At 35.5% G+C, this 14,975-nt stretch overlaps 1 pseudogene; it reads left to right on the top strand.

Annotated features, from left to right (window-relative positions):
* Positions 1-4,518: 4,518 nt before the first annotated feature.
* Positions 4,519-14,634, top strand: LOC147789871 (uncharacterized; annotated as a pseudogene).
* The last annotated feature ends 341 nt before the right edge of the window (positions 14,635-14,975 follow it).

The following is a 14,975-nucleotide window of genomic DNA, read 5'->3' as shown; positions in this document are numbered from 1 at the left end:
GCTATTCAAGGCAATCAAGATAGTTAATTATGAAATAACAGCAAAATAAAACAAGAAGTGAACAAACAAATGAGAGACACAAATATTTTGGGATAGAATTGCACACTGAAAAATAAAATAAAATGTTCAAAAAAGAAAGGACGTGAAGATTTTAAGAACGATCTAACTCTCTTTTTAAAGAATTCGAGAAATTTAGAAGTTATCTTCAAGCGTAGATTATGAGAGAAAAAATATCAAACACAACAGTTCTAGATTTAGATGGATTGAGAAAAATATGTGAATCGAAGTTTATTTGATCTTCAAAATAAACATGCAAATGATCTAAAAAAATTATAAATATCGTTTATAATCACAATCATAAGAACAAATACGATAAGATTTTTTTTTTCTTTTCAAAATCTAAACGTGAACTGTAGGAAGAAAATGAGAACAAAGTGAAAAGTTGATGAATAATGGCGGAAATGACAGCAAGAAAATAAATGGACAAATTTAAAGAAAAGATAAACAAGAGCATAAATAAAAGATAAAATCAATTCTAGAGTCGGCCACAAAGATGTAAGCCTAGACTCTGATACCAAAATGATAAGGCCCTAATCCTCAGCCCAACGATCCAAGCTTTTGTTGAAGCAAGAACCCTTGAATCAAAGTAATTAACACCTCCTTATACGAAATTTGGATCAACCAAGAGATAAGGCTAGAATTAGATTACCTCTGATGATCGAAGATCTAGAAGCAAGATTTGAAAACCTTGTTCTAAATTGAGTCACTCCACAATCGAACTTGATGAAGGCTTGATTGAATGGCTCGGGTGCAATTCTACCACAAGAATTGCTTGAAACTTAGAAATGAAAAATATGATGCTCGAATTTCTAAGGGAAACGTCTCAATTTGAGATCTGAATTACATTCATCCACGAATCTGAATTTTACATAACATATTGTGGGTATTTATAGTCTCCCGACAAAAGATGTTTGTGGACGGAATTTATTCTCGATCCCCTTTAATCTCCACAAAGAATAAGTCAAATTGACCATTTGACTTTTACATAATTTATGAAATTAAACATAGTTTTTTCTAACAAATGTTGATGTACGTGAGTGGTTAATGCAACAGGTTTGAAATCAATTGAGCTCTCCGCGCGTAGGTTTGAATTCTATTGTTGACATATTTTTTTGAATCTTCATGACATTTTTTTAATCTTCTTCGCAATAGGTCCATTTGGAACACCGTGATTCTTACCATTAGCCCAATGATCCAAGATTATGTTTAATCAAAGTAATTAACACCTCCTTATACGAAATTTGGATCAACCAAGAGATAAGGCTAGAATTAGATTACCTCTATCGATCGAAGATCTAGAAGCAAAATTTGGAAACCTTGTTCTAAATTGAGTCACTCCACAATCTAACTTGATCAAGGCTTGATTGAATGGCTCGGGTGCAATTCTACCACAAGAATTGCATGAAACTTAGAAATGACAAATATAATGCTCGGATTTCTAAGGGAAATGTCTCAATTTGAGATCTGAATTACATTCATCCACGAATCTGAATTTTACATAACATATTGTGGGTATTTATAGTCTCCCGACAAAAGACGTTTGTGGACGGGATTTTTCGAGATGTTTGTGGACGGGATTTATTTTCGATCCCCTTTAATCTCCACAAAGAATAAGTCAAATTGACCATTTTAGTTTTACATAATTTATGAAATTAAACGTAGTTTTTTTTAACAAATGTTGATGTGCTTGAGTGGCTAATGCAACAGGTTTGAAATGAATTTAGCTCTCCGTGCGTTGGTTCGAATTCTGTTGTTTCCTTTCCTTTGTCACTGACAAGTAAATCTCCAAAAAAATTTCTAAATCATCCCTACAAATAGACTCATCAAAAATATCATTATTGAAAACTCTATAAGCTTTACTAATAGATGAATAACCAAGAAAAAATACCAATATCCGTCTTAGAACCAAAATGTCCCATCTTTTCTTTGTTGTTCAAAATAAAACATTTGCAACCAAAAACTTTGAAATACCTAATATTTAGAATTTTATTATGCCAAAGTTCATAACGAGTTTTATCTAACCAGGGTCTAATTAAAACTCTATTTTTTGAAATACCTAATATTTAGAATTTTATTATGCCAAAGTTCATAACGAGTTTTATCTAACCAGGGTCTAATTAAAACTCTATTTGAAACATAACATGTGGTATTAGCAGCTTCCGCCCAAAAATATTTAGGTAAATCATATTCATTTAATATTGATCTAGCAAATTATTGTAAAGTACGATTTTTTCTTTCAACCACACAATTTTGTTGAGGAGTCCTTAGAGAGGATAAGTCAGGATAAAAACCATTATTTTCACAAAAATTTTCAAATGCTACCCTATCCAATTCTCCTCCATGGTCACTCCTAATTTTAGTAATTAAAAAATCTTTTTCATTTTGGACTCGTTTTACAATACTGACAAATCTTTTCAAAACATCATTTTTATGTTTTATCATCAAAACCAAGTAAATCTCGAAAAAATCATCAACTATCACAAAGACATAGTAATTCCCTCCATAGCTAGCTATTTTAAAAGGTCCAAATAAGTTCATATGTAATAGTTGAAGAGGTCTAATAGTAGAAATCACGTACTTAATTTGAAAGAGGACTTGGTTTGCTTATCCACTTGACAAGCATCACATATTTTATCTTTTTCAAATTTAAAGTTAGAAAGACCTCTAACTAATGAATTTTTTTTTATATATTTGAAATCAAATGCATAATAGCATGTCCTAATCTTCCATGCCATAACCAAGAATTATCATGCAAAGCCGAAAGACATTTATCATTTGTTGGACAATCATTTAAATCAATAATATACACCTTATTATCCCTATTTCCAACAAACAACACTTTTCTATCACTAACATTTTCAATTATGCAATTATTTTTATCAAATATAAGTCTAAAACCTTTATCACATAATTGACTAATGCTAAGTAAGTCATGCTTTAAACCATCAACTAAAAGTACATTTTCAATGAGAGTACCAGAGTCATTACCTATAGTACCCTTACCAATTATTTTACCTTCCTTGTTGTCACCAAAAGTTACTAAACCACCATCCTTCCTAGAGAGATTCACAAACTTGGATTGATTTTCCGTCATGTGTCTTGTGCAACCACTATCCAAATACCACTTCTTTTTCTTGGAGGCTTTCAAATAAACCTATCAATAAAGATATTCAAAATTGACCTTTTGGTACCCATACTTGTTTGGGTCCTAACAAGTTAGTTTTCACACATTTAGGAATCATGCTTGCATTCATATTAAAAAACATACCACACGGGAAACAAACAACATCATGCAGGAATTTATTTTTTGGACTAAGTTTATGTATTCTATTTTCAATAGAAAAATTATTTCTTAAAACATTGTTAAATTTTATATTTTGAGAAAATTTTCTTTCCGGAAGTAATGTTTTGAGAATTTTTCAATTTAAAGCAATTAGGTCTAATATGACTTTCAACACCACAATAATGACATATAGGCACAAATCTAGATTTATCATACTGAGATACAAATTTGCATGTATTAGGCTTAGGCATAATGGGGATGGTTTAACAAATATTGTTTTAGAACTTTGAAGGAGTAGAATAGTCATCAACATAGCCTAATCCTCTTTTATCACCATAAGGCTTACCTATTCAATTATTTTATCTAATTTTTGAGCACCTATAGTTAAATATTTATAATAGACTCCTTAGCCTTACCAAGTTCTTACATAGTATTTAATTCCTTTTCTTTGAGTAATTTAATTAATTTATCTTTTTTACAACAATCATGCTCGAGAAATTTAATTTTATCAATTAATGGAGTTTTTTCATCACAATCAAATACATGCTTTTCACAGGGTATATCAAGTTTTACAACGTTATGATTATTCTCTTTTAAGCAATAAATTTCATTTAATAAAGACTTAATTTTAATAATTGAAGCCTTATATTTCTTTTGAAGCATAACATACTCTGAACCAAGTTTTTCTAAATCAAGTTGCATCTCCTAAAAAACTTTAAATAATTGGAGATTCAAGAATTACCTCATTTTCTTCATCCTCTTTGTCACTATGAGCCCTGAAGCAAAAATTTGTGACTTCTTCATCATTTGCACTTTCATCACTATCATCCCAAGTAGCCTTCATTGCTTTCTTCCTCGATTTCTTAGATAATTTGAGGAGAGGACAATCCGGTCTTATATGACCCGACTTTTTACATTCATAACATATTATCTCATCATGTTTGCTCTCCTCACCTTTTTGGTTGGTGAAATGTTTCCTAAATTGTTTCTTTCTTGTGATGAAATTTTTATACTTATGTGTGAAGTAGGCAACATCATCTTCATCAAGGGCTTCCTCATCGTCAGAGTCAACTTCCAATGTGATGGACTTTAGGGCTATACTTTTCTTCTTTTTGGATTCCTCTTCTATGCGCTCCTCCTCTTCCATGCGCTCCTTCATAGTAATCTCATGCGTCATGGGAGAACCAACAAGTTCATCCAAAGGAAGCTTTGTGAGATCCTTTGCTTCTTTAATTGCCGTCACTTTTGTTTCCCAACTTTTAGGTAGAGACCTAAGAATTTTCCGTACATTTTCGGAAGTAGAATATACTTTTCCAAGATTCTTCACCTATAGATTCATTTGCATCCATTTTAAATAGTTCATAATTGAGAGGAAGAGTCAGAAGAACGGGTAGAGAAATTTTAGCACAAAAAAGAATTGAGAGGGAGTACTAGTATGAGAGAGAAAAAGAAAAGGAGTCGGGGGAGTAAAGCTAAAAATTCCAACTTTCTATGGGAGATCTGATCCAAAGGTGTATTATTTGCAATATGAGAGAAAAATTGAGTATGTCTTCGATTGCAACAATTTCAGTGTAGAAAGAAAGTTGAAGCTTGTTGTGACTGAATTTTAAAGAACCAATTGAAATCAGAGAGGAGGTGAAATTATGAAGAACCAATTGAAACGTGGGAGGAATTGAAGACATTAATGAGAAAAAGGTACATTCCTAAGCATTATTCTCGAGTACTCAAGCAAAAATTCTATATTTTACAACAGGGATCCAAAAGTGTTGAAGAATATTACAAAGAAATGGAGACCCTTATGAATAGAGCATGTATTAATGAAGATGAGGAAGATACAATTGAAAGGTGGGAGGAATTGAAGACATTAATATGAAAAAGGTACATTCCTAAGCATTATTCTCAAGTACTCAAGCAAAAACTCTATACTTTACAATAGGGATCCAAAAGTGTTGAAGAATATTACAAAGAAATGGAGACCCTTATTAATAGAGCATGTATTGATGAAGATGAGGAAGATACAATGGCTAGATTCCTTGGTGGGTTAAACCGACAACTTGCTCATCAAGTGGATAGGCAAGCGTACTTTGATATGCAAGAATTGTTACACCTTGCTGTCAAGATCGAAGGGCAACTAGCTTGGGAGAAGGAGAACCCCAAGAGGTATGGTATTTCAAAGAGCAATTCATAGTACAACTCATTGCTTAGGGTACTCCAAGAGGTATGGCATTAGGAGCATTGCTTAGGGCTATTATTTCTAAGAATATTAAGTCTTGGAATGAATGTTTGCCATTTGTAGAGTTTGCATATAATAGAGCAATTCATAGTACAACTCATTGTTCTCCTCTTGAAGTTGTTTGGGGTGAAGGAGAGAATTGAGAACCAAAATTTCAAAGTTGCTTTAACTATTAAGGCGGAAGGAAATCATTTTGTTGTTCTCTTGAAGTTGTTTGAGGTGAAGGAGAGAATTGAGAACCAAAATTTCAAAGTTCTTCAACTATTACAAAGGGGAGAAGGAAATCATTAGGAAGGAAATCATTTTTAAACCTGGTGACTGGGTTTGGATACATTATCGCAAGGAGCGGAGCGATTCTCATTGTTCTTGAATTAGAAGCTAATACGATTGACGAAGGACAACTGAATATTTGCATGGTTGAAGTTGGAAAACTTTAAAATGTCAACAATAGACTTAGAATTCGAACCTACGCGTAGAGAGCTCAATTGATTTTGAGAATTCGAACCTACGCGCATAGAGCTCAATTGATTTTGAACCGGTCGCATTAGCTACTCAAGCACATCAACATTTGCTAGAAAGAACTATTTTTAATTTCATAAATTATGTAAAAGTCAATTAAAGGGGGATCGAGAATAATTCTCGTCCACAAACGTCTTTTGTCGGGAGACTATAAATATCCACAATATGTTATGTAAAATTCAGATTCATGTTTGAATGTAATTCAGATCTTAAATTGAGCGTTTCCCTTAGAAATCCGAGCATCATATTTGCCATTTCTAAGTTTCAAGCAATTCTTGTGGTAGAATTGCACCCGAGCCATTCAATCAAGCCTTGATCAAGTTAGATTGTGGAGTGACTCAATTTAGAACAAGGTTTCCAAATCTTTCTTCTAGATCTTTGATCGTAAGAGGTAATCTAATTCTAGCCTTATCTCTTGGTTGATCAAAATTTCGTATAAGGAGGTGTTAATTACTTTGATTCAAAGGTTCTTGCTTCAACAAAAGCTTGGATCGTTGGGCTGAGGATTAGGGTTGCCTTATCAATGACGTTTTATGTGATGTTGTATCCATGCATGTTGGAGATTTACTACTGGGGAGTTCTTGGCAATTTGATCGTCGGGTAATGTATGATTGGTATGCAAATCGATACTCTTTTACTCACAACTGTAGAAAAACTACTCTTATTCCATTGTCTCCAAAAGATGTATTTATTGGAAAAGAAAATGCAAGAGGCTGATGCAAAAGCAGAGATTGAAAAAGAATCAAGTGAAAAAAAGAGCTTGAGTGAAAAGCTAGAGAGTATCACTCAGCCTAGAGAAAAAAAAAAGAAAGTATAGGCATCCAAATCAGTAAGCTTGTATGTTAGATCAAGTGAGGATCGGAATGTTTTGCTCTCTAACAAGACTATTCTTGTACATATGTGCAAGGGGTCTTGTTACTTTACTAACATGCTTAACCCTTCTTTGCCTAGTGATTTTGTTGTGCTTTTGCAAGAGTTTGCAGTTTTATTTTCCGAGGAGATGCGTAGTAGTTTGCCACCACTTAGAGGGATTGAACACAAGATTGACTTCATTCCTGGCGCACCTATTCCAAAATGACCAGCTTATAGGACTAATCCAAAGGAGGCTGAAGAGATACAAAGGCAAGTAACTGAACTCCTTGCTAAAGGGTATGTACGTGAAAGTTTGAGTCCTTGTTTTGTTCCAGTTATTCTTGTACCTAAGAAAGATGGTTCTTGGCGTATGTGTGTTGATTGTAGGGCTATAAACAAGATAACTATAAAGTATAGGCATCCAATTCCCAGATTAGATGATATGCTTGATGAATTGCATGGATGTAGTCTTTTTACTAAGATTGATTTAAAATCGGGTTATCATCAAATTCGCATGCATATTGAGGATGAAGTGGAAAACAGCTTTTAAAACCAAGTATGGTCTTTATGAATGGTTGGTTATGCCTTTTGGATTAACTAATGCACCTAGTACATTCATGAGACTAATGAACCATGTCTTACGAGAATACTTAGGTAAGTTTGTGGTTGTTTATTTTGATGACATCCTTGTTTACTCTAAATCTTTAGATGATCATATTACCCATGTACGCAATGTTTTGACTACTTTAAGAAACGAATGTTTGTACGTAAATTTAAAGAAATGTAGCTTTTCCATGAAAAAAGTTAACTTTCTTGGTTTGTAGTTTCATCTAATGGTGTTGAGGTTGATGAGGAGAAAGTGAAGGCTATAAAAGATTGGCCTACACCTAAAAATGTAAGTGAGGTAAGAAGTTTTCATGGTCTTGCAAGTTTCTACCGTAGGTTCATTAAGAATTTTAGTACAATTGCTTCACCCTTGAATGAACTTGTTAAGAAAAATGTATCCTTTATATGGAAAAAAGATCAAGAACTTGCTTTTAATACGTTGAAAGAAAAATTGAGTTATGCTCCCTTGCTTGCATTACCTAATTTTGAGTCTACTTCTGAAATTGAATGTGATGCTAGTGGAGTAGGGATAGGTGCTGTATTAATGCAAAATCAAAGACCTTTAATGTTCTTTAGTGAGAAGTTGACTGGTGCATCTTTGAGGTATCCAACTTATGACAAAGAGCTTTATGCTTTGGTTCGTTCATTGCAAACCTGGCAACATTATCTTTGGCCTAAGGAGTTCATTATTCATACGGATCATGAAAGTTTAAAGCATTTGAGAGTACAAAATAAACTCAACAGACGACATGCTAAGTGGTTAGAATTTATTGAAACATTCTCTTATGTCATAAAATATAAACAAGGTAAGAAGAACATTGTTGCAGATGCTTTATCACGAAGGTATGTCCTCCTCAATACTTTGAATGCTAGGTTGTTGGGTTTTGAACACATAAAGGATTTGTATCAACATGACATGTTCTTTGCTCCTTTTGTTGAATCTTGTGAAAAAGGACTCATTGTGGATAATCACTTGTTGTTAGATGGATTTTTGTTCCGAAAAGGCAAACTTTGCATACCATCTTGTTCCATCTGTGAGCTACTTGTGAGGGAAGCTCATGGAGGTGGTTTAATGGCACACCATGGAGTTTCTAAAACTTATGATATGCTCTCAGAACATTTTTTTTGGTCTAAAATGAGACATGATGTTCATAAAGTTTGTGCTTGTTGCATAGCATGTAAACAAGCTAAGTCTAGGCTTCAATCACATAGTTTATACTCCCCATTACCGGTTCCTAATGGTCCTTGGATTGATATATCAATGGATTTTGTTTTAGGTTTACCTAGGACTATGAAAGGTTATGATAGCATCTTTGTTGTGGTTGATCGATTTAGTAAAATGGCTCATTTTATTCCTTGTCACAAAACTGATGATGCAAAACATATTGCTAGACTTGTTTTTTAGGAAAGTTGTACGATTGCATGGCATTCCTAAAAGCATCGTTAGTGATCGAGATGTAAAATTTTTAAGCCACTTTTGGCGTGTTTTATGGGGTAAGTTAGGAACTAAGCTAGTATATTCAACTACTTGTTATCCTCAAAGGGATGGACAAACTGAAGTTGTTAACAGAACCATGACTACTATGCTTAGGGCTATTATTGATAAAAATCTTAAGACTTCGGAGGATTGTTTGCAATTTATAGAATTTGCATATAATAGGGTTGTTCAGAGCACTACTAAATGCATATGTTTTGAAATTGTTTATGGCTTTAATCCTTTTAACCCCCATTGACTTGTTACCTATACCTTCAAAAGAATTTGTGAATTTTGATGCAAATGCCAAGGTTGAGTTTGTTCATAAACTGCACAAGCAAGTAAAAGAACAAATTGAGAAACAAAATTCCAAGGTTGCCACCCGAATTAATAAAGGACGTAAGATTGTCATCTACAAGCCAGGAGATTGGGTTTGGGTGCATTTCCGAAAAGAAAGATTTCCTACTCAAAGAAAATCTAAGCTTTTACCATGAGGAGATGGACCTTTTCAAGTTCTTGAGCGCATCAACGACAATGCTTATAAAATTGATTTACCAGGTAAGTATGGTGTTAGTGCAACTTTTAATGTTGTTGATTTAAGTCCCTTTGATGTAGGTGATGGCTTGGATTCGAGGATGAATCCTTCTCAAGAGGGGGAGAATGATATGAACCACGACAAAGGAATTTTCATACCTCAAGGTCCAATTACAAGGACGAGAGCCAAGAAGCTACAACAAACCTTTTACAGTTATATTCAAGCTATGGTGAGCTCATCAAAGGAAATTCTAAAAGACGTTGGAGACCTCTCTTATATGTTATGCAAAGTTGAGCTTCAAGACAAAGATGAATTAAATTCACTTTAAGTTGCATTTAATAAACTCCGCTGAATTTATCAAACTAGTCAAAGGATGACTAATAAGCACATTTTATTATTTGCATTATTTAATTATAGTTTAACTATTTGTTTGTCATATTTAAGGTATTTTTAAATATAGGAGTTAAGGTTATATTGTAACCCACGTAGGTTACTATATTCCACCATTAACTAGCCATTTTAATATGGAGGTTATAGGTATTTCTCATTTACTAACCCATTTAATTTGGGAGTTATGTATCACATAGGTTAAGGTTTGTAAAGGCTATATAAAGCCTTCTCTTCTTTGATTAGACATGACATTTTGGAATTAAGAATAAACTTTCTATTTTAGCTTTGTTGAGAGCTAAACTTTCTTTGCAAATTCTTGTGTTTACAACTTGCATGCTAGAGTCATTCAAGTGGTATTGATCAAACCTCTTGTGGAGTGATTCGAATCACGAGTTTAGAAACGAGTTTTCTTTACTCTTGATTTTGATCATCAAGGTAATTTGTTTCATACTTTCCCATGGGTTGATTTCCATATCAAGAAAAGAATAAGTCAAATTGACCATTATTTATAAAATTAAAAATTTTTTTTAACAAATGTTGATGTGATTGAGTGGTAATGCAACAAGTTTAAAATCAATTGAGTTCTCTGAGCGTAGGTTTGAATTATGTTGTTGACATTTTTTAATCGACATCGTTGAATCTTCTTGGCATCGACATTTTTTTTTTAATCTTTTTGGCAATAGGTCCATTTGGAACACCACATTTTTTTTAATCTTCTTGGCAATAGGTCCATTCGGAGCACCGTGATCGACATTTTTTAATCGATATTTTTTTTAATCTTCTTGGCATCGACATTTTTTGAATCTTCTCGAAAATAGGTCCATTTGGAACACCGTGATTCTTATCATAAATCTACCTGGATAATTGATTCAGGAGCCACTAATCATGTTTATTCTTCTTTTCAAGAAAGTGACTCTTGGAAGCAGTTAAACGAGGGAGAAATGATCATGAAGGTAGGCACTAGAGAGGTTGTGTCATTGGAAGCTTCAAGTTATTTTTAAACAAATCTTATTTACTTTTAGAAAATGTATTTTTGGTTCCTAAGTTGAAGAGGAACCTAATTTCATTTTCATGTTTAGTTGAACAATTTCATTCCTTGAACTTTTATAGTAACAAAGTTGTTGTTTCGAAAAATGTTTTTGAGAGTTGTTCCGCTTTTGTTTAAAATAACTTGTATGTGCTAAGACCATCAGCATGTAAGACACTTCTAAATACTGAATTGTTTAAAATGGCTAAATCTAGAACAAAAAGACATAAAGTTTCTCGAAAAGATGACACCTATCTTTGGCATCTAAGGTTGGGTCACATCAATTTAGATAGAATTGAAAGATTGGTAAAAAATGGTCTTCTAAGCAAGTTAGAGTTGGACACTTTACTAGTATGTGAATCCTGCTTAGGAGGAAAAATGACTAGAAGACCTTTTACTGGAAAGGATATAGAGCCAAAGAACCCCTAGAACTTATACATTCAAACTTATGTGGTCTGATGAATGTTAAAGCTAGAGAAGTGTAACGACCCTAATTTTTACCTATTTAATCTAAGGTCATTACTATACCTTGGAATGCGAAATTACATTACATGGGCCCTGAATATAAATGCGACTTAACACTCGCCTTTTATTATCTCGTGAAAGAGAAAAACAAATACAAGGTAAAGAAAGGAAAAGAACAATATTGAAATAATTGTCTCAATCTACCCTAAGGTTTATTATGCGATTACAATTCAACCTATACTAATTTATACTAATGAAGTAAACAAAATTCAACCTAAACTAACCTATACTAGGAAATGGAAAGCAAATACCCTATGCATGTGCCACGGTCCCGGGATGTACGATGCCACCGACGACCTCACATGGTGCCTTGCCTTTATCTAAAAAGTAAAGTAGCACGAGGCTTGAGTATTTCTAGAATACTCAGTAAGTGACCCCCTATCGGGGTTATGCAACATTCACATGCAATGAAATGACGGGACCTATCTTCCGTTTCGTTTTGTTTTCCCTATGGTGCTATCCTAACGAGTAAACTTTGGACGTGTACCATATACTCTACACACAACCCATACGTGTGAGTATGGGCTCACCAGCTAGTTCGCACACCGCTGGGCCACTTTTCTTATCCGGTGGGCATGCTCTGGGAGCCCCTTATGCCGATACCCGTTAGAACTAGTAACCGTCACGGTAGCGCTATGCAAAGTATAACGATCGTTGTCTTGCCATTGGATGTACGCGTCCGTACCCTTGTGATGGGATAGGGGTATCCTCCCAGATGCATGAACACATGAGGTCCCCGCTAGTCCTACATTTATCATTAATGAACATAACCCCCTGTCACGTTTCATACTTACATGTCATTCTCATTTTCATTTCTTTATGTATCAGGCATATTCCTAACGGGGTTATGTTTCCATGCATTTTACCTTATTTCATGTCATACAATTCATGCTGTTTACATTCAGATATTCCATACAATCATGTCATAATCATTCAAGAACAACATATCGTCACATGCATTACATATCACATCAAACTAAGCAGCATACATAGCATAGATTCACGTTCACGTGATTACGTACTTAAGCACAACAAACTAGCATACAATTTAATGACACGTGCGAATCAATGGGCACGTGCCAACAAACAGCAATTAACGCGTAACCTACGACGGGTGAGCAACTTACTTGGTAGGCCTTAGCTGAAGTACTCCCTAGAATATAAACGTAAGCTCCTAGCTCCTCGTGAACATTCTACGCTTCCATTGGTGGTTGGTTCCTATTGGTTCATTCGTCACCTTCGTTAGTATTTTACAAACATAATTAATTTCCAACTTGAATTTGTGAAATACGACCTTAAAATGATCTATTTCACCTTAAAAAGGGCCGAAACTAAGTCCGAGAGGGTCAGAACGGTGACAAACGGGCTGGAAATAGGTTTCTCGAGCCGAATAAGCCGCCGAAGCCGAGAAGTTGCCGCCGAGCCGATTAAGCCGTCGGAGCCAAGGGGAGCCGCATTGCAGACGTGCCACATGGCACAACCAGAGGGCGACGCGTGTGCAGCGGTCTCAGGTCGAGGCGTAGGTTATCGGATTGCTCGCGGGTTTCGGGTTGTTCGCCGGTGACAGGCCGGCCCAGGCTGAAGAAAAAGTGCAGGTGGGCTGGGCTGGGCGTGCCGCGTTGAACTGGGCTTGGAGGTCTCAGGTCAAGGTTGTCGGGTTGGGCCGTAACTGGGCTTACGTGTTTTGGGCTGAAGCAACTGGGCCGCGGGAACCGTCGTGTACTGGGCTGACCTAAGGTGATTGGGTTCGGTTCGGGTTGCGGGATCCGACCCTTGGGTCGCACTTCGTCTTCTTCACCCGGTTGCCTGCGGGTTTTTCCAGTGACTTTTCTCTCTCCTCGTTAACGTCCTTTCAACGTCCTTTTTCCCTCCTATTTCCTCTGTTCCCGAGTCTCTTCCTCCCCCTAACTCCATTTTGGGTATTGATTTTGTTTGTAAAGGCCTCACACTCCCAGATCTGGAGAAGTTCAGAAATCTGACGTTCTGTCTCCCTTGCCGACGGTGTTCAACGTATAGAATTCGTCTAAATCTACCCTTGATGTGTGTAAAAGGTTCTGGGATTACTTTTGTTGTGTAAAATGGAGGTTTTGATGTCGATTTCGTAGGGTTTGGCCTCGCCGGAGTTTCGTTGAATTTTCTCTGTCCTCTTCATTTTTCTCTATTTTTTTTGTTCTTTGCAGGTTGTTTTGGGGTGGCTGAAGGTCGGGGTTGAGTTCCGTGGCATCCCAGCCTTCGGTCGCCCTTTGTGGGTTGTGTGCGAACGAAAACTCCGACGTTCGCCGGAGTTTTCGGTTCTGCCGACGACTTTTTTTTTAACAAAACTGAAGTTGAGAATTTATTAGGTAAATCCATTAGAACACTTCGATCAGATTGCAGTAGAAAGTACATGGATATGAATTTCTGAGACTATTTGATAGAAAATGGAATAACATCCCAACTCTTAGCTCCTGAAACACCTCAACAAAATGGAGTTTCAGAGAGGAGAAACAGAACTTTGTTAGACATGGTTCGATCGATGATGAGTTATGCTTCACTACCAAATTCTTTTTGGTGATATGCAGTGGAGATTGCATTATACATATTGAATGTAGTTCCATCCAAAAGTGTCACTATGACACCTTTTGAATTGTGGAAGGGTCGTAAAGCTAGTTTAGAACACTTCAAAATTTGAGGATGTCCAGCACATGTGTTGAATACAGATCCAAAGAAATTGGAACCTCGTTCTAAAGTATGCCTATTTGTAGGTTATCCTAAAGAGACTAGAGGTGGTTACTTCTACAGTCCGGAAGAAAATAAAGTATTTGTAACGACAAATGCTATTTTTTTAGAAGAAAATCATATGAGAAATCATAAACCTCGTAGTAAGATAGTGTTAAATGAATTAAATGAAGCTACTAATACATCAACAAGAGTTGTTGATAGTTCCATTCCTTCTGATAATCGGATACATCCATACCAAGAATTGGGAACGCCTCGTCGTAGTGGAAGGGTTAGAAAACAACCTAACCGTTACATAGTGACTGAAGCTCAAGTTGTCATAACTGATGATAACATCGAGGATCCATTGTCTTTTAAACGAGCAATTGATGATGTTGACAAGGATGAATGGATCAAAGCCATGAACTTGTAGATCCTCCTGATGGGGTAAGACCTATAGGTTGTAGGTTGTAAATGGATTTACAAGAGAAAGCGAGGAGTAGATGGAAAGATATAGACCTTTAAAGCGAGACTTGTGGCAAAAGGATTCAACCAAAGAGAGGGACTGAACTATGAGGACACTTTCTCTCCTGTTGCAATGTTAAAGTCTATTCGCATTCTCTTATCCATTGCCACATATTTTGGCTATGAGATATGGCAAATGGATGTGAAGACTGCTTTTCTAAATGGCAATCTTGAAGAGAACATCTATATGAATCAACTAGAGGGGTTTATAAGCCAAGGTCAAGAGCAAAAGGTTTGCAAGCTTAAGAA

This window comes from Cucurbita pepo, chromosome 12, assembly GCF_057944985.1.
Source record: "Cucurbita pepo subsp. pepo isolate OVF chromosome 12, ASM5794498v1, whole genome shotgun sequence".
NCBI lineage: Eukaryota > Viridiplantae > Streptophyta > Magnoliopsida > Cucurbitales > Cucurbitaceae > Cucurbita > Cucurbita pepo.
This window is presented reverse-complemented; position numbering and strand designations above follow the sequence as displayed.